The sequence below is a fragment of the Rhinoderma darwinii genome, unplaced genomic scaffold (genome assembly GCF_050947455.1).
Source record: "Rhinoderma darwinii isolate aRhiDar2 unplaced genomic scaffold, aRhiDar2.hap1 Scaffold_471, whole genome shotgun sequence".
Classification (NCBI taxonomy): Eukaryota; Metazoa; Chordata; class Amphibia; order Anura; family Rhinodermatidae; genus Rhinoderma; species Rhinoderma darwinii.
Window position 1 is genome coordinate 1 of NW_027464017.1, and position 23,828 is coordinate 23,828.

Sequence of the window (23,828 nt, forward strand, 5' to 3'; positions counted from 1 at the left end):
CATTATCACACATGACTGTACAAATGCATTGTCCAACAGGTGTTGAAATAATGGGATTAAAAGGGGAGATCCCATCAGAAAGACAAAAACAATAGCAAACACAAATAGCACTTTTGGAATCTGATTTTAGTCAACACATAAGGGAAGGGTGCACCGGTCCTGGAAATACTGCAATACCAGGTCAATGCGTGGAGTGGACAGAGCAAGCTCTATTTCCATCTCCCTGTTCTAAAAATCCATTTAATATATGGTCCCCAGATAGGGGACGTATCAGATATTAAACTGATAAGAACAGATACTACACTTGATCTTAGCCAAAAGGCCGAGAAGCGATAACCCGAGCGGCCCTTGCCTTGCCCGAGCCTGTCCCATACTGCTGTTCACCCCTTGCAGCGATTGATTCAGCCTACTCCTAGGCAATTCCATGGGGCCCTGCAGGCTCACACACATTTACAGCTACTAAGCGGGAGGGAGGTGAATAAAGGCCGGAGAGGAAGCTACACAGGATTTGCTTCTTTTGCTTGCACCACAATGCAGTGCTGAAAGAGGAGGAATCTACATAAAAACGCCTTCCTGGCAACGCCCAAATGCCCTCCTGCCATGCAGATAAACACTGGCAGCGGCAGCAAGTGCATGCCCACAGCCACCCCTTGTTCCTTCACACCTTGTATCAGCTGTAATCCAGTCCAGTCCAGTCCAGTGCTGCCTGCTGAGCAGCACTGACCAACACTGCCTGGGCCCAGGCTTTTATCTATCTCTGAGGCAGGCCCCATTATGATGTCAGAAAGCTGGCTCTGGAATCCTGAGGGCTCCACTATGACACGTGCAAAGTTCCGTCTGAACTTTATATAAGACGGTGCGGCTCAGTCAGTCACTCAGTGTTGCCTGAGAGGGCAACACTGCAACAGCCGGCCGCCAGGCTGTCTTTTTTTTGCACATTTATTTGCCTCCAGGAGGCCACAAGAGGGAGACAAGGGACTGCAAAATGGAAAATAGGCATCCACCAACTTTACAGACAACTTCTCTTTGCTCCTACAACCTCCATCCTTGCACAGTTTGTTATTCTTCCAGGTAACATAGTAACAAATCCAAATTGCTGCTCTCTTTGTAGGCAAGCAAGGGTTTGTTGCAACTGCAATTCTTACTTCTTCTTGGAAATGTAGGGACGACAGTACATTCCATCACATCCATCTAGTGTACACAGGTAGGTCCATTGTGGCGGGCGGGCTGCTTTAATGGCTGTTTGCTGTTCCCCCTACTCCACTCCACTATTTGACTGTGGTGCTGCATCAATCAATCAGTGGCTGGCTCAGGTGCAGCTCTTTAACCTACCTAAAAGGGAGGGCGGAGAGAAGACAAGGAAGGTGAATGAGCTGTTCCAATGTGAAATGCCGGAAACACAGAAACACAGAAGACACACACACACACACACACACACACACACACACACACACACACACACACACACACACACACACACACACACACACAACAAGAGGTGGCAATGTATTAATTAATTGCATTTAATAAATGAGCTCATTATCACACATGACTGTACAAATGCATTGTCCAACAGGTGTTGAAATAATGGGATTAAAAGGGGAGATCCCATCAGAAAGACAAAAACAATAGCAAACACAAATAGCACTTTTGGAATCTGATTTTAGTCAACACATAAGGGAAGGGTGCACCGGTCCTGGAAATACTGCAATACCAGGTCAATGCGTGGAGTGGACAGAGCAAGCTCTATTTCCATCTCCCTGTTCTAAAAATCCATTTAATATATGGTCCCCAGATAGGGGACGTATCAGATATTAAACTGATAAGAACAGATACTACACTTGATCTTAGCCAAAAGGCCGAGAAGCGATAACCCGAGCGGCCCTTGCCTTGCCCGAGCCTGTCCCATACTGCTGTTCACCCCTTGCAGCGATTGATTCAGCCTACTCCTAGGCAATTCCATGGGGCCCTGCAGGCTCACACACATTTACAGCTACTAAGCGGGAGGGAGGTGAATAAAGGCCGGAGAGGAAGCTACACAGGATTTGCTTCTTTTGCTTGCACCACAATGCAGTGCTGAAAGAGGAGGAATCTACATAAAAACGCCTTCCTGGCAACGCCCAAATGCCCTCCTGCCATGCAGATAAACACTGGCAGCGGCAGCAAGTGCATGCCCACAGCCACCCCTTGTTCCTTCACACCTTGTATCAGCTGTAATCCAGTCCAGTCCAGTCCAGTGCTGCCTGCTGAGCAGCACTGACCAACACTGCCTGGGCCCAGGCTTTTATCTATCTCTGAGGCAGGCCCCATTATGATGTCAGAAAGCTGGCTCTGGAATCCTGAGGGCTCCACTATGACACGTGCAAAGTTCCGTCTGAACTTTATATAAGACGGTGCGGCTCAGTCAGTCACTCAGTGTTGCCTGAGAGGGCAACACTGCAACAGCCGGCCGCCAGGCTGTCTTTTTTTTGCACATTTATTTGCCTCCAGGAGGCCACAAGAGGGAGACAAGGGACTGCAAAATGGAAAATAGGCATCCACCAACTTTACAGACAACTTCTCTTTGCTCCTACAACCTCCATCCTTGCACAGTTTGTTATTCTTCCAGGTAACATAGTAACAAATCCAAATTGCTGCTCTCTTTGTAGGCAAGCAAGGGTTTGTTGCAACTGCAATTCTTACTTCTTCTTGGAAATGTAGGGACGACAGTACATTCCATCACATCCATCTAGTGTACACAGGTAGGTCCATTGTGGCGGGCGGGCTGCTTTAATGGCTGTTTGCTGTTCCCCCTACTCCACTCCACTATTTGACTGTGGTGCTGCATCAATCAATCAGTGGCTGGCTCAGGTGCAGCTCTTTAACCTACCTAAAAGGGAGGGCGGAGAGAAGACAAGGAAGGTGAATGAGCTGTTCCAATGTGAAATGCCGGAAACACAGAAACACAGAAGACACACACACACACACACACACACACACACACACACAACAAGAGGTGGCAATGTATTAATTAATTGCATTTAATAAATGAGCTCATTATCACACATGACTGTACAAATGCATTGTCCAACAGGTGTTGAAATAATGGGATTAAAAGGGGAGATCCCATCAGAAAGACAAAAACAATAGCAAACACAAATAGCACTTTTGGAATCTGATTTTAGTCAACACATAAGGGAAGGGTGCACCGGTCCTGGAAATACTGCAATACCAGGTCAATGCGTGGAGTGGACAGAGCAAGCTCTATTTCCATCTCCCTGTTCTAAAAATCCATTTAATATATGGTCCCCAGATAGGGGACGTATCAGATATTAAACTGATAAGAACAGATTTTTTTTTTTTTTTTTTTTTTTAATTCATTCAGATCACGTCTTAAAAATCATAAAATTCAAAATAAAAAAGACTTAGATCATCACAATGAAAACTGAAAACGTACAATTAATTTTTGTTTTCCTCTTTCCTTTTTTTTCCTTAAGAAATCAAAAAAACATTCCTTTTTTAACAGCAATAGTTCCTAACATATCCACTAGATGTTCCTGCAAATCATTACCATCCCACTCACAGTTTACAATGCACGTTAACCATGTTGGCACACCATACCTTTCAAGAAACCCTGGTAAATTTTCTCTTACACAGAGCCGCACCCTCCTCCGCATTTTTTCAAAATTAATTTTACTACGTAACTGCTCTACTTCTTCCAATAACCTGTCTCTTTCTGCTCTTTCCTCTTCTGAAATGACACTTTTTTTCTTTCTCTCTGCTTTTTTCCTTTTTTTCTCATCACTTTGCCCACTTCCTTCCAATTTATGAAGCTTGCCTTCTTCCAAACTAACTTCCGCTTCCTTTCTTTTGACTATCTTCTTATTTTCCTCTTGTACCTCACGTTTGCTTTTCTTTGGGCACGATTTGAATATGTGCCCCTCCTCTCCACACATATTACATACTTTCCCTTTCTGACATTCATTATACTTATGTCCCTCTTGCAGACATTTTGTACACATTACTTTCTCACAGGCTTCTCTCTCATGACCATACTCTTTACAATTCAAACAAAACATATCCATTCCAAGAAAAAATAAATTTCCACACGCACTTCCAATCTTGAACCGCGCTGGAGGAAACAATAGGTTTCTAGATTCACCAATTCTCACAAATTTACAAAGAAATTTCCACTTCCCAGTCCAAAATCCAAAAGGGTTAAACACTTTCCCCTTTCCCACCACCTCCTCACAAAACTTATTGAGAAATAACTTAATGTCCTCTTCATCCACGTAAGGCGAAAACATTTTTACAACCACCAACTTTTTGTTTGGCACAAAATGTGGTGTTACCTTCACACCCACAAGTCTTGGGTCCCTTTTACCTTCCTTCAAGCGTTCTAAAAAGACAGCATAAATTTCTTCTGTGGCGAAGGTAACGTCAAAGCACCCTCTCCTCGGATAGTCCATCACCGCCAAAATGCATGATCTCTCCAGCTGAAAGAAATCCAACAAAAGAACCTTTGTGATGAACTCCAGATCCTTCCTTTGTCGCTCAGATTCCTCCACGAAAAACCGGACAGCATTCCTGGTACGCATATATTCGGGAATTTCCTCCATCCTGCTCCAAACGAATTCCAGCAATCTCCAAAGAATACCTTCAGTACCGAAGTACCAGGCAGGTGATCGCTCCCCGTTGCCCTGGACTAATCCTCCTCCCCAATAGCAGCAGAGGGGTGAAGTCTCTCCTAAGAGAAACGATCCCCCCAGGCCAAGGAAAAGGGTACCAGGGCACCTCCTGACCAAGAAACAAGGCAATACCCTAAAGTACTACACTTGATCTTAGCCAAAAGGCCGAGAAGCGATAACCCGAGCGGCCCTTGCCTTGCCCGAGCCTGTCCCATACTGCTGTTCACCCCTTGCAGCGATTGATTCAGCCTACTCCTAGGCAATTCCATGGGGCCCTGCAGGCTCACACACATTTACAGCTACTAAGCGGGAGGGAGGTGAATAAAGGCCGGAGAGGAAGCTACACAGGATTTGCTTCTTTTGCTTGCACCACAATGCAGTGCTGAAAGAGGAGGAATCTACATAAAAACGCCTTCCTGGCAACGCCCAAATGCCCTCCTGCCATGCAGATAAACACTGGCAGCGGCAGCAAGTGCATGCCCACAGCCACCCCTTGTTCCTTCACACCTTGTATCAGCTGTAATCCAGTCCAGTCCAGTCCAGTGCTGCCTGCTGAGCAGCACTGACCAACACTGCCTGGGCCCAGGCTTTTATCTATCTCTGAGGCAGGCCCCATTATGATGTCAGAAAGCTGGCTCTGGAATCCTGAGGGCTCCACTATGACACGTGCAAAGTTCCGTCTGAACTTTATATAAGACGGTGCGGCTCAGTCAGTCACTCAGTGTTGCCTGAGAGGGCAACACTGCAACAGCCGGCCGCCAGGCTGTCTTTTTTTTGCACATTTATTTGCCTCCAGGAGGCCACAAGAGGGAGACAAGGGACTGCAAAATGGAAAATAGGCATCCACCAACTTTACAGACAACTTCTCTTTGCTCCTACAACCTCCATCCTTGCACAGTTTGTTATTCTTCCAGGTAACATAGTAACAAATCCAAATTGCTGCTCTCTTTGTAGGCAAGCAAGGGTTTGTTGCAACTGCAATTCTTACTTCTTCTTGGAAATGTAGGGACGACAGTACATTCCATCACATCCATCTAGTGTACACAGGTAGGTCCATTGTGGCGGGCGGGCTGCTTTAATGGCTGTTTGCTGTTCCCCCTACTCCACTCCACTATTTGACTGTGGTGCTGCATCAATCAATCAGTGGCTGGCTCAGGTGCAGCTCTTTAACCTACCTAAAAGGGAGGGCGGAGAGAAGACAAGGAAGGTGAATGAGCTGTTCCAATGTGAAATGCCGGAAACACAGAAACACAGAAGACACACACACACACACACACACACACACACACACACAACAAGAGGTGGCAATGTATTAATTAATTGCATTTAATAAATGAGCTCATTATCACACATGACTGTACAAATGCATTGTCCAACAGGTGTTGAAATAATGGGATTAAAAGGGGAGATCCCATCAGAAAGACAAAAACAATAGCAAACACAAATAGCACTTTTGGAATCTGATTTTAGTCAACACATAAGGGAAGGGTGCACCGGTCCTGGAAATACTGCAATACCAGGTCAATGCGTGGAGTGGACAGAGCAAGCTCTATTTCCATCTCCCTGTTCTAAAAATCCATTTAATATATGGTCCCCAGATAGGGGACGTATCAGATATTAAACTGATAAGAACAGATCTTTTTAATTCATTCAGATCACGTCTTAAAAATCATAAAATTCAAAATAAAAAAGACTTAGATCATCACAATGAAAACTGAAAACGTACAATTAATTTTTGTTTTCCTCTTTCCTTTTTTTTCCTAAGAAATCAAAAAAACATTCCTTTTTTAACAGCAATAGTTCCTAACATATCCACTAGATGTTCCTGCAAATCATTACCATCCCACTCACAGTTTACAATGCACGTTAACCACGTTGGCACACCATACCTTTCAAGAAACCCTGGTAAATTTTCTCTTACACAGAGCCGCACCCTCCTCCGCATTTTTTCAAAATTAATTTTACTACGTAACTGCTCTACTTCTTCCAATAACCTGTCTCTTTCTGCTCTTTCCTCTTCTGAAATGACACTTTTTTTCTTTCTCTCTGCTTTTTTCCTTTTTTTCTCATCACTTTGCCCACTTCCTTCCAATTTGTGAAGCTTGCCTTCTTCCAAACTAACTTCCGCTTCCTTTCTTTTGACTATCTTCTTATTTTCCTCTTGTACCTCACGTTTGCTTTTCTTTGGGCACGATTTGAATATGTGCCCCTCCTCTCCACACATATTACATACTTTCCCTTTCTGACATTCATTATACTTATGTCCCTCTTGCAGACATTTTGTACACATTACTTTCTCACAGGCTTCTCTCTCATGACCATACTCTTTACAATTCAAACAAAACATATCCATTCCAAGAAAAAATAAATTTCCACACGCACTTCCAATCTTGAACCGCGCTGGAGGAAACAATAGGTTTCTAGATTCACCAATTCTCACAAATTTACAAAGAAATTTCCACTTCCCAGTCCAAAATCCAAAAGGGTTAAACACTTTCCCCTTTCCCACCACCTCCTCACAAAACTTATTGAGAAATAACTTAATGTCCTCTTCATCCACGTAAGGCGAAAACATTTTTACAACCACCAACTTTTTGTTTGGCACAAAATGTGGTGTTACCTTCACACCCACAAGTCTTGGGTCCCTTTTACCTTCCTTCAAGCGTTCTAAAAAGACAGCATAAATTTCTTCTGTGGCGAAGGTAACGTCAAAGCACCCTCTCCTCGGATAGTCCATCACCGCCAAAATGCATGATCTCTCCAGCTGAAAGAAATCCAACAAAAGAACCTTTGTGATGAACTCCAGATCCTTCCTTTGTCGCTCAGATTCCTCCACGAAAAACCGGACAGCATTCCTGGTACGCATATATTCGGGAATTTCCTCCATCCTGCTCCAAACGAATTCCAGCAATCTCCAAAGAATACCTTCAGTACCGAAGTACCAGGCAGGTGATCGCTCCCCGTTGCCCTGGACTAATCCTCCTCCCCAATAGCAGCAGAGGGGTGAAGTCTCTCCTAAGAGAAACGATCCCCCCAGGCCAAGGAAAAGGGTACCAGGGCACCTCCTGACCAAGAAACAAGGCAATACCCTAAAGTACTACACTTGATCTTAGCCAAAAGGCCGAGAAGCGATAACCCGAGCGGCCCTTGCCTTGCCCGAGCCTGTCCCATACTGCTGTTCACCCCTTGCAGCGATTGATTCAGCCTACTCCTAGGCAATTCCATGGGGCCCTGCAGGCTCACACACATTTACAGCTACTAAGCGGGAGGGAGGTGAATAAAGGCCGGAGAGGAAGCTACACAGGATTTGCTTCTTTTGCTTGCACCACAATGCAGTGCTGAAAGAGGAGGAATCTACATAAAAACGCCTTCCTGGCAACGCCCAAATGCCCTCCTGCCATGCAGATAAACACTGGCAGCGGCAGCAAGTGCATGCCCACAGCCACCCCTTGTTCCTTCACACCTTGTATCAGCTGTAATCCAGTCCAGTCCAGTCCAGTGCTGCCTGCTGAGCAGCACTGACCAACACTGCCTGGGCCCAGGCTTTTATCTATCTCTGAGGCAGGCCCCATTATGATGTCAGAAAGCTGGCTCTGGAATCCTGAGGGCTCCACTATGACACGTGCAAAGTTCCGTCTGAACTTTATATAAGACGGTGCGGCTCAGTCAGTCACTCAGTGTTGCCTGAGAGGGCAACACTGCAACAGCCGGCCGCCAGGCTGTCTTTTTTTTGCACATTTATTTGCCTCCAGGAGGCCACAAGAGGGAGACAAGGGACTGCAAAATGGAAAATAGGCATCCACCAACTTTACAGACAACTTCTCTTTGCTCCTACAACCTCCATCCTTGCACAGTTTGTTATTCTTCCAGGTAACATAGTAACAAATCCAAATTGCTGCTCTCTTTGTAGGCAAGCAAGGGTTTGTTGCAACTGCAATTCTTACTTCTTCTTGGAAATGTAGGGACGACAGTACATTCCATCACATCCATCTAGTGTACACAGGTAGGTCCATTGTGGCGGGCGGGCTGCTTTAATGGCTGTTTGCTGTTCCCCCTACTCCACTCCACTATTTGACTGTGGTGCTGCATCAATCAATCAGTGGCTGGCTCAGGTGCAGCTCTTTAACCTACCTAAAAGGGAGGGCGGAGAGAAGACAAGGAAGGTGAATGAGCTGTTCCAATGTGAAATGCCGGAAACACAGAAACACAGAAGACACACACACACACACACACACACACACACACACACAACAAGAGGTGGCAATGTATTAATTAATTGCATTTAATAAATGAGCTCATTATCACACATGACTGTACAAATGCATTGTCCAACAGGTGTTGAAATAATGGGATTAAAAGGGGAGATCCCATCAGAAAGACAAAAACAATAGCAAACACAAATAGCACTTTTGGAATCTGATTTTAGTCAACACATAAGGGAAGGGTGCACCGGTCCTGGAAATACTGCAATACCAGGTCAATGCGTGGAGTGGACAGAGCAAGCTCTATTTCCATCTCCCTGTTCTAAAAATCCATTTAATATATGGTCCCCAGATAGGGGACGTATCAGATATTAAACTGATAAGAACAGATACTACACTTGATCTTAGCCAAAAGGCCGAGAAGCGATAACCCGAGCGGCCCTTGCCTTGCCCGAGCCTGTCCCATACTGCTGTTCACCCCTTGCAGCGATTGATTCAGCCTACTCCTAGGCAATTCCATGGGGCCCTGCAGGCTCACACACATTTACAGCTACTAAGCGGGAGGGAGGTGAATAAAGGCCGGAGAGGAAGCTACACAGGATTTGCTTCTTTTGCTTGCACCACAATGCAGTGCTGAAAGAGGAGGAATCTACATAAAAACGCCTTCCTGGCAACGCCCAAATGCCCTCCTGCCATGCAGATAAACACTGGCAGCGGCAGCAAGTGCATGCCCACAGCCACCCCTTGTTCCTTCACACCTTGTATCAGCTGTAATCCAGTCCAGTCCAGTCCAGTGCTGCCTGCTGAGCAGCACTGACCAACACTGCCTGGGCCCAGGCTTTTATCTATCTCTGAGGCAGGCCCCATTATGATGTCAGAAAGCTGGCTCTGGAATCCTGAGGGCTCCACTATGACACGTGCAAAGTTCCGTCTGAACTTTATATAAGACGGTGCGGCTCAGTCAGTCACTCAGTGTTGCCTGAGAGGGCAACACTGCAACAGCCGGCCGCCAGGCTGTCTTTTTTTTGCACATTTATTTGCCTCCAGGAGGCCACAAGAGGGAGACAAGGGACTGCAAAATGGAAAATAGGCATCCACCAACTTTACAGACAACTTCTCTTTGCTCCTACAACCTCCATCCTTGCACAGTTTGTTATTCTTCCAGGTAACATAGTAACAAATCCAAATTGCTGCTCTCTTTGTAGGCAAGCAAGGGTTTGTTGCAACTGCAATTCTTACTTCTTCTTGGAAATGTAGGGACGACAGTACATTCCATCACATCCATCTAGTGTACACAGGTAGGTCCATTGTGGCGGGCGGGCTGCTTTAATGGCTGTTTGCTGTTCCCCCTACTCCACTCCACTATTTGACTGTGGTGCTGCATCAATCAATCAGTGGCTGGCTCAGGTGCAGCTCTTTAACCTACCTAAAAGGGAGGGCGGAGAGAAGACAAGGAAGGTGAATGAGCTGTTCCAATGTGAAATGCCGGAAACACAGAAACACAGAAGACACACACACACACACACACACACACACACACACACAACAAGAGGTGGCAATGTATTAATTAATTGCATTTAATAAATGAGCTCATTATCACACATGACTGTACAAATGCATTGTCCAACAGGTGTTGAAATAATGGGATTAAAAGGGGAGATCCCATCAGAAAGACAAAAACAATAGCAAACACAAATAGCACTTTTGGAATCTGATTTTAGTCAACACATAAGGGAAGGGTGCACCGGTCCTGGAAATACTGCAATACCAGGTCAATGCGTGGAGTGGACAGAGCAAGCTCTATTTCCATCTCCCTGTTCTAAAAATCCATTTAATATATGGTCCCCAGATAGGGGACGTATCAGATATTAAACTGATAAGAACAGATACTACACTTGATCTTAGCCAAAAGGCCGAGAAGCGATAACCCGAGCGGCCCTTGCCTTGCCCGAGCCTGTCCCATACTGCTGTTCACCCCTTGCAGCGATTGATTCAGCCTACTCCTAGGCAATTCCATGGGGCCCTGCAGGCTCACACACATTTACAGCTACTAAGCGGGAGGGAGGTGAATAAAGGCCGGAGAGGAAGCTACACAGGATTTGCTTCTTTTGCTTGCACCACAATGCAGTGCTGAAAGAGGAGGAATCTACATAAAAACGCCTTCCTGGCAACGCCCAAATGCCCTCCTGCCATGCAGATAAACACTGGCAGCGGCAGCAAGTGCATGCCCACAGCCACCCCTTGTTCCTTCACACCTTGTATCAGCTGTAATCCAGTCCAGTCCAGTCCAGTGCTGCCTGCTGAGCAGCACTGACCAACACTGCCTGGGCCCAGGCTTTTATCTATCTCTGAGGCAGGCCCCATTATGATGTCAGAAAGCTGGCTCTGGAATCCTGAGGGCTCCACTATGACACGTGCAAAGTTCCGTCTGAACTTTATATAAGACGGTGCGGCTCAGTCAGTCACTCAGTGTTGCCTGAGAGGGCAACACTGCAACAGCCGGCCGCCAGGCTGTCTTTTTTTTGCACATTTATTTGCCTCCAGGAGGCCACAAGAGGGAGACAAGGGACTGCAAAATGGAAAATAGGCATCCACCAACTTTACAGACAACTTCTCTTTGCTCCTACAACCTCCATCCTTGCACAGTTTGTTATTCTTCCAGGTAACATAGTAACAAATCCAAATTGCTGCTCTCTTTGTAGGCAAGCAAGGGTTTGTTGCAACTGCAATTCTTACTTCTTCTTGGAAATGTAGGGACGACAGTACATTCCATCACATCCATCTAGTGTACACAGGTAGGTCCATTGTGGCGGGCGGGCTGCTTTAATGGCTGTTTGCTGTTCCCCCTACTCCACTCCACTATTTGACTGTGGTGCTGCATCAATCAATCAGTGGCTGGCTCAGGTGCAGCTCTTTAACCTACCTAAAAGGGAGGGCGGAGAGAAGACAAGGAAGGTGAATGAGCTGTTCCAATGTGAAATGCCGGAAACACAGAAACACAGAAGACACACACACACACACACACACACACACACACACACAACAAGAGGTGGCAATGTATTAATTAATTGCATTTAATAAATGAGCTCATTATCACACATGACTGTACAAATGCATTGTCCAACAGGTGTTGAAATAATGGGATTAAAAGGGGAGATCCCATCAGAAAGACAAAAACAATAGCAAACACAAATAGCACTTTTGGAATCTGATTTTAGTCAACACATAAGGGAAGGGTGCACCGGTCCTGGAAATACTGCAATACCAGGTCAATGCGTGGAGTGGACAGAGCAAGCTCTATTTCCATCTCCCTGTTCTAAAAATCCATTTAATATATGGTCCCCAGATAGGGGACGTATCAGATATTAAACTGATAAGAACAGATCTTTTTAATTCATTCAGATCACGTCTTAAAAATCATAAAATTCAAAATAAAAAAGACTTAGATCATCACAATGAAAACTGAAAACGTACAATTAATTTTTGTTTTCCTCTTTCCTTTTTTTTCCTAAGAAATCAAAAAAACATTCCTTTTTTAACAGCAATAGTTCCTAACATATCCACTAGATGTTCCTGCAAATCATTACCATCCCACTCACAGTTTACAATGCACGTTAACCACGTTGGCACACCATACCTTTCAAGAAACCCTGGTAAATTTTCTCTTACACAGAGCCGCACCCTCCTCCGCATTTTTTCAAAATTAATTTTACTACGTAACTGCTCTACTTCTTCCAATAACCTGTCTCTTTCTGCTCTTTCCTCTTCTGAAATGACACTTTTTTTCTTTCTCTCTGCTTTTTTCCTTTTTTTCTCATCACTTTGCCCACTTCCTTCCAATTTGTGAAGCTTGCCTTCTTCCAAACTAACTTCCGCTTCCTTTCTTTTGACTATCTTCTTATTTTCCTCTTGTACCTCACGTTTGCTTTTCTTTGGGCACGATTTGAATATGTGCCCCTCCTCTCCACACATATTACATACTTTCCCTTTCTGACATTCATTATACTTATGTCCCTCTTGCAGACATTTTGTACACATTACTTTCTCACAGGCTTCTCTCTCATGACCATACTCTTTACAATTCAAACAAAACATATCCATTCCAAGAAAAAATAAATTTCCACACGCACTTCCAATCTTGAACCGCGCTGGAGGAAACAATAGGTTTCTAGATTCACCAATTCTCACAAATTTACAAAGAAATTTCCACTTCCCAGTCCAAAATCCAAAAGGGTTAAACACTTTCCCCTTTCCCACCACCTCCTCACAAAACTTATTGAGAAATAACTTAATGTCCTCTTCATCCACGTAAGGCGAAAACATTTTTACAACCACCAACTTTTTGTTTGGCACAAAATGTGGTGTTACCTTCACACCCACAAGTCTTGGGTCCCTTTTACCTTCCTTCAAGCGTTCTAAAAAGACAGCATAAATTTCTTCTGTGGCGAAGGTAACGTCAAAGCACCCTCTCCTCGGATAGTCCATCACCGCCAAAATGCATGATCTCTCCAGCTGAAAGAAATCCAACAAAAGAACCTTTGTGATGAACTCCAGATCCTTCCTTTGTCGCTCAGATTCCTCCACGAAAAACCGGACAGCATTCCTGGTACGCATATATTCGGGAATTTCCTCCATCCTGCTCCAAACGAATTCCAGCAATCTCCAAAGAATACCTTCAGTACCGAAGTACCAGGCAGGTGATCGCTCCCCGTTGCCCTGGACTAATCCTCCTCCCCAATAGCAGCAGAGGGGTGAAGTCTCTCCTAAGAGAAACGATCCCCCCAGGCCAAGGAAAAGGGTACCAGGGCACCTCCTGACCAAGAAACAAGGCAATACCCTAAAGTACTACACTTGATCTTAGCCAAAAGGCCGAGAAGCGATAACCCGAGCGGCCCTTGCCTTGCCCGAGCCTGTCCCATACTGCTGTTCACCCCTTGCAGCGATTGATTCAGCCTACTCCTAGGCAATTCCATGGGGCCCTGCAGGCTCACACACATTTACAGCTACTAAGCGGGAGGGAGGTGAATAAAGGCCGGAGAGGAAGCTACACAGGATTTGCTTCTTTTGCTTGCACCACAATGCAGTGCTGAAAGAGGAGGAATCTACATAAAAACGCCTTCCTGGCAACGCCCAAATGCCCTCCTGCCATGCAGATAAACACTGGCAGCGGCAGCAAGTGCATGCCCACAGCCACCCCTTGTTCCTTCACACCTTGTATCAGCTGTAATCCAGTCCAGTCCAGTCCAGTGCTGCCTGCTGAGCAGCACTGACCAACACTGCCTGGGCCCAGGCTTTTATCTATCTCTGAGGCAGGCCCCATTATGATGTCAGAAAGCTGGCTCTGGAATCCTGAGGGCTCCACTATGACACGTGCAAAGTTCCGTCTGAACTTTATATAAGACGGTGCGGCTCAGTCAGTCACTCAGTGTTGCCTGAGAGGGCAACACTGCAACAGCCGGCCGCCAGGCTGTCTTTTTTTTGCACATTTATTTGCCTCCAGGAGGCCACAAGAGGGAGACAAGGGACTGCAAAATGGAAAATAGGCATCCACCAACTTTACAGACAACTTCTCTTTGCTCCTACAACCTCCATCCTTGCACAGTTTGTTATTCTTCCAGGTAACATAGTAACAAATCCAAATTGCTGCTCTCTTTGTAGGCAAGCAAGGGTTTGTTGCAACTGCAATTCTTACTTCTTCTTGGAAATGTAGGGACGACAGTACATTCCATCACATCCATCTAGTGTACACAGGTAGGTCCATTGTGGCGGGCGGGCTGCTTTAATGGCTGTTTGCTGTTCCCCCTACTCCACTCCACTATTTGACTGTGGTGCTGCATCAATCAATCAGTGGCTGGCTCAGGTGCAGCTCTTTAACCTACCTAAAAGGGAGGGCGGAGAGAAGACAAGGAAGGTGAATGAGCTGTTCCAATGTGAAATGCCGGAAACACAGAAACACAGAAGACACACACACACACACACACACACACACACACACACAACAAGAGGTGGCAATGTATTAATTAATTGCATTTAATAAATGAGCTCATTATCACACATGACTGTACAAATGCATTGTCCAACAGGTGTTGAAATAATGGGATTAAAAGGGGAGATCCCATCAGAAAGACAAAAACAATAGCAAACACAAATAGCACTTTTGGAATCTGATTTTAGTCAACACATAAGGGAAGGGTGCACCGGTCCTGGAAATACTGCAATACCAGGTCAATGCGTGGAGTGGACAGAGCAAGCTCTATTTCCATCTCCCTGTTCTAAAAATCCATTTAATATATGGTCCCCAGATAGGGGACGTATCAGATATTAAACTGATAAGAACAGATACTACACTTGATCTTAGCCAAAAGGCCGAGAAGCGATAACCCGAGCGGCCCTTGCCTTGCCCGAGCCTGTCCCATACTGCTGTTCACCCCTTGCAGCGATTGATTCAGCCTACTCCTAGGCAATTCCATGGGGCCCTGCAGGCTCACACACATTTACAGCTACTAAGCGGGAGGGAGGTGAATAAAGGCCGGAGAGGAAGCTACACAGGATTTGCTTCTTTTGCTTGCACCACAATGCAGTGCTGAAAGAGGAGGAATCTACATAAAAACGCCTTCCTGGCAACGCCCAAATGCCCTCCTGCCATGCAGATAAACACTGGCAGCGGCAGCAAGTGCATGCCCACAGCCACCCCTTGTTCCTTCACACCTTGTATCAGCTGTAATCCAGTCCAGTCCAGTCCAGTGCTGCCTGCTGAGCAGCACTGACCAACACTGCCTGGGCCCAGGCTTTTATCTATCTCTGAGGCAGGCCCCATTATGATGTCAGAAAGCTGGCTCTGGAATCCTGAGGGCTCCACTATGACACGTGCAAAGTTCCGTCTGAACTTTATATAAGACGGTGCGGCTCAGTCAGTCACTCAGTGTTGCCTGAGAGGGCAACACTGCAACAGCCGGCCGCCAGGCTGTCTTTTTTTTGCACATTTATTTGCCTCCAGGAGGCCACAAGAGGGAGACAAGGGACTGCAAAATGGAAAATAGGCATCCACCAACTTTACAGACAACTTCTCTTTGCTCCTACAACCTCCATCCTTGCACAGTTTGTTATTCTTCCAGGTAACATAGTAACAAATCCAAATTGCTGCTCTCTTTGTAGGCAAGCAAGGGTTTGTTGCAACTGCAATTCTTACTTCTTCTTGGAAATGTAGGGACGACAGTACATTCCATCACATCCATCTAGTGTACACAGGTAGGTCCATTGTGGCGGGCGGGCTGCTTTAATGGCTGTTTGCTGTTCCCCCTACTCCACTCCACTATTTGACTGTGGTGCTGCATCAATCAATCAGTGGCTGGCTCAGGTGCAGCTCTTTAACCTACCTAAAAGGGAGGGCGGAGAGAAGACAAGGAAGGTGAATGAGCTGTTCCAATGTGAAATGCCGGAAACACAGAAACACAGAAGACACACACACACACACACACACACACACACACACACAACAAGAGGTGGCAATGTATTAATTAATTGCATTTAATAAATGAGCTCATTATCACACATGACTGTACAAATGCATTGTCCAACAGGTGTTGAAATAATGGGATTAAAAGGGGAGATCCCATCAGAAAGACAAAAACAATAGCAAACACAAATAGCACTTTTGGAATCTGATTTTAGTCAACACATAAGGGAAGGGTGCACCGGTCCTGGAAATACTGCAATACCAGGTCAATGCGTGGAGTGGACAGAGCAAGCTCTATTTCCATCTCCCTGTTCTAAAAATCCATTTAATATATGGTCCCCAGATAGGGGACGTATCAGATATTAAACTGATAAGAACAGATACTACACTTGATCTTAGCCAAAAGGCCGAGAAGCGATAACCCGAGCGGCCCTTGCCTTGCCCGAGCCTGTCCCATACTGCTGTTCACCCCTTGCAGCGATTGATTCAGCCTACTCCTAGGCAATTCCATGGGGCCCTGCAGGCTCACACACATTTACAGCTACTAAGCGGGAGGGAGGTGAATAAAGGCCGGAGAGGAAGCTACACAGGATTTGCTTCTTTTGCTTGCACCACAATGCAGTGCTGAAAGAGGAGGAATCTACATAAAAACGCCTTCCTGGCAACGCCCAAATGCCCTCCTGCCATGCAGATAAACACTGGCAGCGGCAGCAAGTGCATGCCCACAGCCACCCCTTGTTCCTTCACACCTTGTATCAGCTGTAATCCAGTCCAGTCCAGTCCAGTGCTGCCTGCTGAGCAGCACTGACCAACACTGCCTGGGCCCAGGCTTTTATCTATCTCTGAGGCAGGCCCCATTATGATGTCAGAAAGCTGGCTCTGGAATCCTGAGGGCTCCACTATGACACGTGCAAAGTTCCGTCTGAACTTTATATAAGACGGTGCGGCTCAGTCAGTCACTCAGTGTTGCCTGAGAGGGCAACACTGCAACAGCCGGCCGCCAGGCTGTCTTTTTTTTGCACATTTATTTGCCTCCAGGAGGCCACAAGAGGGAGACAAGGGACTGCAAAATGGAAAATAGGCATCCACCAACTTTACAGACAACTTCTCTTTGCTCCTACAACCTCCATCCTTGCACAGTTTGTTATTCTTCCAGGTAACATAGTAACAAATCCAAATTGCTGCTCTCTTTGTAGGCAAGCAAGGGTTTGTTGCAACTGCAATTCTTACTTCTTCTTGGAAATGTAGGGACGACAGTACATTCCATCACATCCATCTAGTGTACACAGGTAGGTCCATTGTGGCGGGCGGGCTGCTTTAATGGCTGTTTGCTGTTCCCCCTACTCCACTCCACTATTTGACTGTGGTGCTGCATCAATCAATCAGTGGCTGGCTCAGGTGCAGCTCTTTAACCTACCTAAAAGGGAGGGCGGAGAGAAGACAAGGAAGGTGAATGAGCTGTTCCAATGTGAAATGCCGGAAACACAGAAACACAGAAGACACACACACACACACACACACACACACACACACACAACAAGAGGTGGCAATGTATTAATTAATTGCATTTAATAAATGAGCTCATTATCACACATGACTGTACAAATGCATTGTCCAACAGGTGTTGAAATAATGGGATTAAAAGGGGAGATCCCATCAGAAAGACAAAAACAATAGCAAACACAAATAGCACTTTTGGAATCTGATTTTAGTCAACACATAAGGGAAGGGTGCACCGGTCCTGGAAATACTGCAATACCAGGTCAATGCGTGGAGTGGACAGAGCAAGCTCTATTTCCATCTCCCTGTTCTAAAAATCCATTTAATATATGGTCCCCAGATAGGGGACGTATCAGATATTAAACTGATAAGAACAGATACTACACTTGATCTTAGCCAAAAGGCCGAGAAGCGATAACCCGAGCGGCCCTTGCCTTGCCCGAGCCTGTCCCATACTGCTGTTCACCCCTTGCAGCGATTGATTCAGCCTACTCCTAGGCAATTCCATGGGGCCCTGCAGGCTCACACACATTTACAGCTACTAAGCGGGAGGGAGGTGAATAAAGGCCGGAGAGGAAGCTACACAGGATTTGCTTCTTTTGCTTGCACCACAATGCAGTGCTGAAAGAGGAGGAATCTACATAAAAACGCCTTCCTGGCAACGCCCAAATGCCCTCCTGCCATGCAGATAAACACTGGCAGCGGCAGCAAGTGCATGCCCACAGCCACCCCTTGTTCCTTCACACCTTGTATCAGCTGTAATCCAGTCCAGTCCAGTCCAGTGCTGCCTGCTGAGCAGCACTGACCAACACTGCCTGGGCCCAGGCTTTTATCTATCTCTGAGGCAGGCCCCATTATGATGTCAGAAAGCTGGCTCTGGAATCCTGAGGGCTCCACTATGACACGTGCAAAGTTCCGTCTGAACTTTATATAAGACGGTGCGGCTCAGTCAGTCACTCAGTGTTGCCTGAGAGGGCAACACTGCAACAGCCGGCCGCCAGGCTGTCTTTTTTTTGCACATTTATTTGCCTCCAGGAGGCCACAAGAGGGAGACAAGGGACTGCAAAATGGAAAATAGGCATCCACCAACTTTACAGACAACTTCTCTTTGCTCCTACAACCTCCATCCTTGCACAGTTTGTTATTCTTCCAGGTAACATAGTAACAAATCCAAATTGCTGCTCTCTTTGTAGGCAAGCAAGGGTTTGTTGCAACTGCAATTCTTACTTCTTCTTGGAAATGTAGGGACGACAGTACATTCCATCACATCCATCTAGTGTACACAGGTAGGTCCATTGTGGCGGGCGGGCTGCTTTAATGGCTGTTTGCTGTTCCCCCTACTCCACTCCACTATTTGACTGTGGTGCTGCATCAATCAATCAGTGGCTGGCTCAGGTGCAGCTCTTTAACCTACCTAAAAGGGAGGGCGGAGAGAAGACAAGGAAGGTGAATGAGCTGTTCCAATGTGAAATGCCGGAAACACAGAAACACAGAAGACACACACACACACACACACACACACACACACACACAACAAGAGGTGGCAATGTATTAATTAATTGCATTTAATAAATGAGCTCATTATCACACATGACTGTACAAATGCATTGTCCAACAGGTGTTGAAATAATGGGATTAAAAGGGGAGATCCCATCAGAAAGACAAAAACAATAGCAAACACAAATAGCACTTTTGGAATCTGATTTTAGTCAACACATAAGGGAAGGGTGCACCGGTCCTGGAAATACTGCAATACCAGGTCAATGCGTGGAGTGGACAGAGCAAGCTCTATTTCCATCTCCCTGTTCTAAAAATCCATTTAATATATGGTCCCCAGATAGGGGACGTATCAGATATTAAACTGATAAGAACAGATCTTTTTAATTCATTCAGATCACGTCTTAAAAATCATAAAATTCAAAATAAAAAAGACTTAGATCATCACAATGAAAACTGAAAACGTACAATTAATTTTTGTTTTCCTCTTTCCTTTTTTTTCCTAAGAAATCAAAAAAACATTCCTTTTTTAACAGCAATAGTTCCTAACATATCCACTAGATGTTCCTGCAAATCATTACCATCCCACTCACAGTTTACAATGCACGTTAACCACGTTGGCACACCATACCTTTCAAGAAACCCTGGTAAATTTTCTCTTACACAGAGCCGCACCCTCCTCCGCATTTTTTCAAAATTAATTTTACTACGTAACTGCTCTACTTCTTCCAATAACCTGTCTCTTTCTGCTCTTTCCTCTTCTGAAATGACACTTTTTTTCTTTCTCTCTGCTTTTTTCCTTTTTTTCTCATCACTTTGCCCACTTCCTTCCAATTTGTGAAGCTTGCCTTCTTCCAAACTAACTTCCGCTTCCTTTCTTTTGACTATCTTCTTATTTTCCTCTTGTACCTCACGTTTGCTTTTCTTTGGGCACGATTTGAATATGTGCCCCTCCTCTCCACACATATTACATACTTTCCCTTTCTGACATTCATTATACTTATGTCCCTCTTGCAGACATTTTGTACACATTACTTTCTCACAGGCTTCTCTCTCATGACCATACTCTTTACAATTCAAACAAAACATATCCATTCCAAGAAAAAATAAATTTCCACACGCACTTCCAATCTTGAACCGCGCTGGAGGAAACAATAGGTTTCTAGATTCACCAATTCTCACAAATTTACAAAGAAATTTCCACTTCCCAGTCCAAAATCCAAAAGGGTTAAACACTTTCCCCTTTCCCACCACCTCCTCACAAAACTTATTGAGAAATAACTTAATGTCCTCTTCATCCACGTAAGGCGAAAACATTTTTACAACCACCAACTTTTTGTTTGGCACAAAATGTGGTGTTACCTTCACACCCACAAGTCTTGGGTCCCTTTTACCTTCCTTCAAGCGTTCTAAAAAGACAGCATAAATTTCTTCTGTGGCGAAGGTAACGTCAAAGCACCCTCTCCTCGGATAGTCCATCACCGCCAAAATGCATGATCTCTCCAGCTGAAAGAAATCCAACAAAAGAACCTTTGTGATGAACTCCAGATCCTTCCTTTGTCGCTCAGATTCCTCCACGAAAAACCGGACAGCATTCCTGGTACGCATATATTCGGGAATTTCCTCCATCCTGCTCCAAACGAATTCCAGCAATCTCCAAAGAATACCTTCAGTACCGAAGTACCAGGCAGGTGATCGCTCCCCGTTGCCCTGGACTAATCCTCCTCCCCAATAGCAGCAGAGGGGTGAAGTCTCTCCTAAGAGAAACGATCCCCCCAGGCCAAGGAAAAGGGTACCAGGGCACCTCCTGACCAAGAAACAAGGCAATACCCTAAAGTACTACACTTGATCTTAGCCAAAAGGCCGAGAAGCGATAACCCGAGCGGCCCTTGCCTTGCCCGAGCCTGTCCCATACTGCTGTTCACCCCTTGCAGCGATTGATTCAGCCTACTCCTAGGCAATTCCATGGGGCCCTGCAGGCTCACACACATTTACAGCTACTAAGCGGGAGGGAGGTGAATAAAGGCCGGAGAGGAAGCTACACAGGATTTGCTTCTTTTGCTTGCACCACAATGCAGTGCTGAAAGAGGAGGAATCTACATAAAAACGCCTTCCTGGCAACGCCCAAATGCCCTCCTGCCATGCAGATAAACACTGGCAGCGGCAGCAAGTGCATGCCCACAGCCACCCCTTGTTCCTTCACACCTTGTATCAGCTGTAATCCAGTCCAGTCCAGTCCAGTGCTGCCTGCTGAGCAGCACTGACCAACACTGCCTGGGCCCAGGCTTTTATCTATCTCTGAGGCAGGCCCCATTATGATGTCAGAAAGCTGGCTCTGGAATCCTGAGGGCTCCACTATGACACGTGCAAAGTTCCGTCTGAACTTTATATAAGACGGTGCGGCTCAGTCAGTCACTCAGTGTTGCCTGAGAGGGCAACACTGCAACAGCCGGCCGCCAGGCTGTCTTTTTTTTGCACATTTATTTGCCTCCAGGAGGCCACAAGAGGGAGACAAGGGACTGCAAAATGGAAAATAGGCATCCACCAACTTTACAGACAACTTCTCTTTGCTCCTACAACCTCCATCCTTGCACAGTTTGTTATTCTTCCAGGTAACATAGTAACAAATCCAAATTGCTGCTCTCTTTGTAGGCAAGCAAGGGTTTGTTGCAACTGCAATTCTTACTTCTTCTTGGAAATGTAGGGACGACAGTACATTCCATCACATCCATCTAGTGTACACAGGTAGGTCCATTGTGGCGGGCGGGCTGCTTTAATGGCTGTTTGCTGTTCCCCCTACTCCACTCCACTATTTGACTGTGGTGCTGCATCAATCAATCAGTGGCTGGCTCAGGTGCAGCTCTTTAACCTACCTAAAAGGGAGGGCGGAGAGAAGACAAGGAAGGTGAATGAGCTGTTCCAATGTGAAATGCCGGAAACACAGAAACACAGAAGACACACACACACACACACACACACACACACACACACAACAAGAGGTGGCAATGTATTAATTAATTGCATTTAATAAATGAGCTCATTATCACACATGACTGTACAAATGCATTGTCCAACAGGTGTTGAAATAATGGGATTAAAAGGGGAGATCCCATCAGAAAGACAAAAACAATAGCAAACACAAATAGCACTTTTGGAATCTGATTTTAGTCAACACATAAGGGAAGGGTGCACCGGTCCTGGAAATACTGCAATACCAGGTCAATGCGTGGAGTGGACAGAGCAAGCTCTATTTCCATCTCCCTGTTCTAAAAATCCATTTAATATATGGTCCCCAGATAGGGGACGTATCAGATATTAAACTGATAAGAACAGATACTACACTTGATCTTAGCCAAAAGGCCGAGAAGCGATAACCCGAGCGGCCCTTGCCTTGCCCGAGCCTGTCCCATACTGCTGTTCACCCCTTGCAGCGATTGATTCAGCCTACTCCTAGGCAATTCCATGGGGCCCTGCAGGCTCACACACATTTACAGCTACTAAGCGGGAGGGAGGTGAATAAAGGCCGGAGAGGAAGCTACACAGGATTTGCTTCTTTTGCTTGCACCACAATGCAGTGCTGAAAGAGGAGGAATCTACATAAAAACGCCTTCCTGGCAACGCCCAAATGCCCTCCTGCCATGCAGATAAACACTGGCAGCGGCAGCAAGTGCATGCCCACAGCCACCCCTTGTTCCTTCACACCTTGTATCAGCTGTAATCCAGTCCAGTCCAGTCCAGTGCTGCCTGCTGAGCAGCACTGACCAACACTGCCTGGGCCCAGGCTTTTATCTATCTCTGAGGCAGGCCCCATTATGATGTCAGAAAGCTGGCTCTGGAATCCTGAGGGCTCCACTATGACACGTGCAAAGTTCCGTCTGAACTTTATATAAGACGGTGCGGCTCAGTCAGTCACTCAGTGTTGCCTGAGAGGGCAACACTGCAACAGCCGGCCGCCAGGCTGTCTTTTTTTTGCACATTTATTTGCCTCCAGGAGGCCACAAGAGGGAGACAAGGGACTGCAAAATGGAAAATAGGCATCCACCAACTTTACAGACAACTTCTCTTTGCTCCTACAACCTCCATCCTTGCACAGTTTGTTATTCTTCCAGGTAACATAGTAACAAATCCAAATTGCTGCTCTCTTTGTAGGCAAGCAAGGGTTTGTTGCAACTGCAATTCTTACTTCTTCTTGGAAATGTAGGGACGACAGTACATTCCATCACATCCATCTAGTGTACACAGGTAGGTCCATTGTGGCGGGCGGGCTGCTTTAATGGCTGTTTGCTGTTCCCCCTACTCCACTCCACTATTTGACTGTGGTGCTGCATCAATCAATCAGTGGCTGGCTCAGGTGCAGCTCTTTAACCTACCTAAAAGGGAGGGCGGAGAGAAGACAAGGAAGGTGAATGAGCTGTTCCAATGTGAAATGCCGGAAACACAGAAACACAGAAGACACACACACACACACACACACACACACACACACACAACAAGAGGTGGCAATGT

The 23,828-nt window shown here is 45.9% G+C and overlaps 11 non-coding genes and 5 pseudogenes across 11 annotated transcripts; all 16 read right to left on the reverse strand.

Moving 5' to 3' along the window:
* Nucleotides 1-143: 143 nt before the first annotated feature.
* Nucleotides 144-334, reverse strand: LOC142719150 (U2 spliceosomal RNA). Its single transcript, XR_012872607.1, has one exon. It is a non-coding gene; the product is annotated as a U2 spliceosomal RNA (small nuclear RNA).
* A 1,346-nt stretch (nucleotides 335-1,680) lies between these two features.
* LOC142719219 (U2 spliceosomal RNA) lies at nucleotides 1,681-1,871 on the reverse strand. Its single transcript, XR_012872660.1, has one exon. It is a non-coding gene; the product is annotated as a U2 spliceosomal RNA (small nuclear RNA).
* A 1,306-nt stretch (nucleotides 1,872-3,177) lies between these two features.
* Nucleotides 3,178-3,383, reverse strand: LOC142719192 (U2 spliceosomal RNA; annotated as a pseudogene).
* A 1,350-nt stretch (nucleotides 3,384-4,733) lies between these two features.
* On the reverse strand, nucleotides 4,734-4,844 carry LOC142719203 (U2 spliceosomal RNA; annotated as a pseudogene).
* A 1,306-nt stretch (nucleotides 4,845-6,150) lies between these two features.
* Nucleotides 6,151-6,340, reverse strand: LOC142719186 (U2 spliceosomal RNA). The gene has a single exon (XR_012872641.1). It is a non-coding gene; the product is annotated as a U2 spliceosomal RNA (small nuclear RNA).
* A 1,349-nt stretch (nucleotides 6,341-7,689) lies between these two features.
* On the reverse strand, nucleotides 7,690-7,800 carry LOC142719204 (U2 spliceosomal RNA; annotated as a pseudogene).
* A 1,306-nt stretch (nucleotides 7,801-9,106) lies between these two features.
* Nucleotides 9,107-9,297, reverse strand: LOC142719232 (U2 spliceosomal RNA). Its single transcript, XR_012872672.1, has one exon. It is a non-coding gene; the product is annotated as a U2 spliceosomal RNA (small nuclear RNA).
* Nucleotides 9,298-10,603: 1,306 nt separating this feature from the next.
* LOC142719244 (U2 spliceosomal RNA) lies at nucleotides 10,604-10,794 on the reverse strand. The gene has a single exon (XR_012872684.1). It is a non-coding gene; the product is annotated as a U2 spliceosomal RNA (small nuclear RNA).
* A 1,306-nt stretch (nucleotides 10,795-12,100) lies between these two features.
* LOC142719188 (U2 spliceosomal RNA) lies at nucleotides 12,101-12,290 on the reverse strand. Its single transcript, XR_012872642.1, has one exon. It is a non-coding gene; the product is annotated as a U2 spliceosomal RNA (small nuclear RNA).
* Nucleotides 12,291-13,639: 1,349 nt separating this feature from the next.
* On the reverse strand, nucleotides 13,640-13,750 carry LOC142719205 (U2 spliceosomal RNA; annotated as a pseudogene).
* A 1,306-nt stretch (nucleotides 13,751-15,056) lies between these two features.
* LOC142719256 (U2 spliceosomal RNA) lies at nucleotides 15,057-15,247 on the reverse strand. Its single transcript, XR_012872696.1, has one exon. It is a non-coding gene; the product is annotated as a U2 spliceosomal RNA (small nuclear RNA).
* A 1,306-nt stretch (nucleotides 15,248-16,553) lies between these two features.
* On the reverse strand, nucleotides 16,554-16,744 carry LOC142719158 (U2 spliceosomal RNA). The gene has a single exon (XR_012872613.1). It is a non-coding gene; the product is annotated as a U2 spliceosomal RNA (small nuclear RNA).
* Nucleotides 16,745-18,050: 1,306 nt separating this feature from the next.
* On the reverse strand, nucleotides 18,051-18,241 carry LOC142719170 (U2 spliceosomal RNA). The gene has a single exon (XR_012872626.1). It is a non-coding gene; the product is annotated as a U2 spliceosomal RNA (small nuclear RNA).
* A 1,306-nt stretch (nucleotides 18,242-19,547) lies between these two features.
* On the reverse strand, nucleotides 19,548-19,737 carry LOC142719189 (U2 spliceosomal RNA). The gene has a single exon (XR_012872643.1). It is a non-coding gene; the product is annotated as a U2 spliceosomal RNA (small nuclear RNA).
* Nucleotides 19,738-21,086: 1,349 nt separating this feature from the next.
* LOC142719207 (U2 spliceosomal RNA) lies at nucleotides 21,087-21,197 on the reverse strand (annotated as a pseudogene).
* Nucleotides 21,198-22,503: 1,306 nt separating this feature from the next.
* Nucleotides 22,504-22,694, reverse strand: LOC142719182 (U2 spliceosomal RNA). The gene has a single exon (XR_012872637.1). It is a non-coding gene; the product is annotated as a U2 spliceosomal RNA (small nuclear RNA).
* Between the last annotated feature and the right edge of the window lie 1,134 nt (nucleotides 22,695-23,828).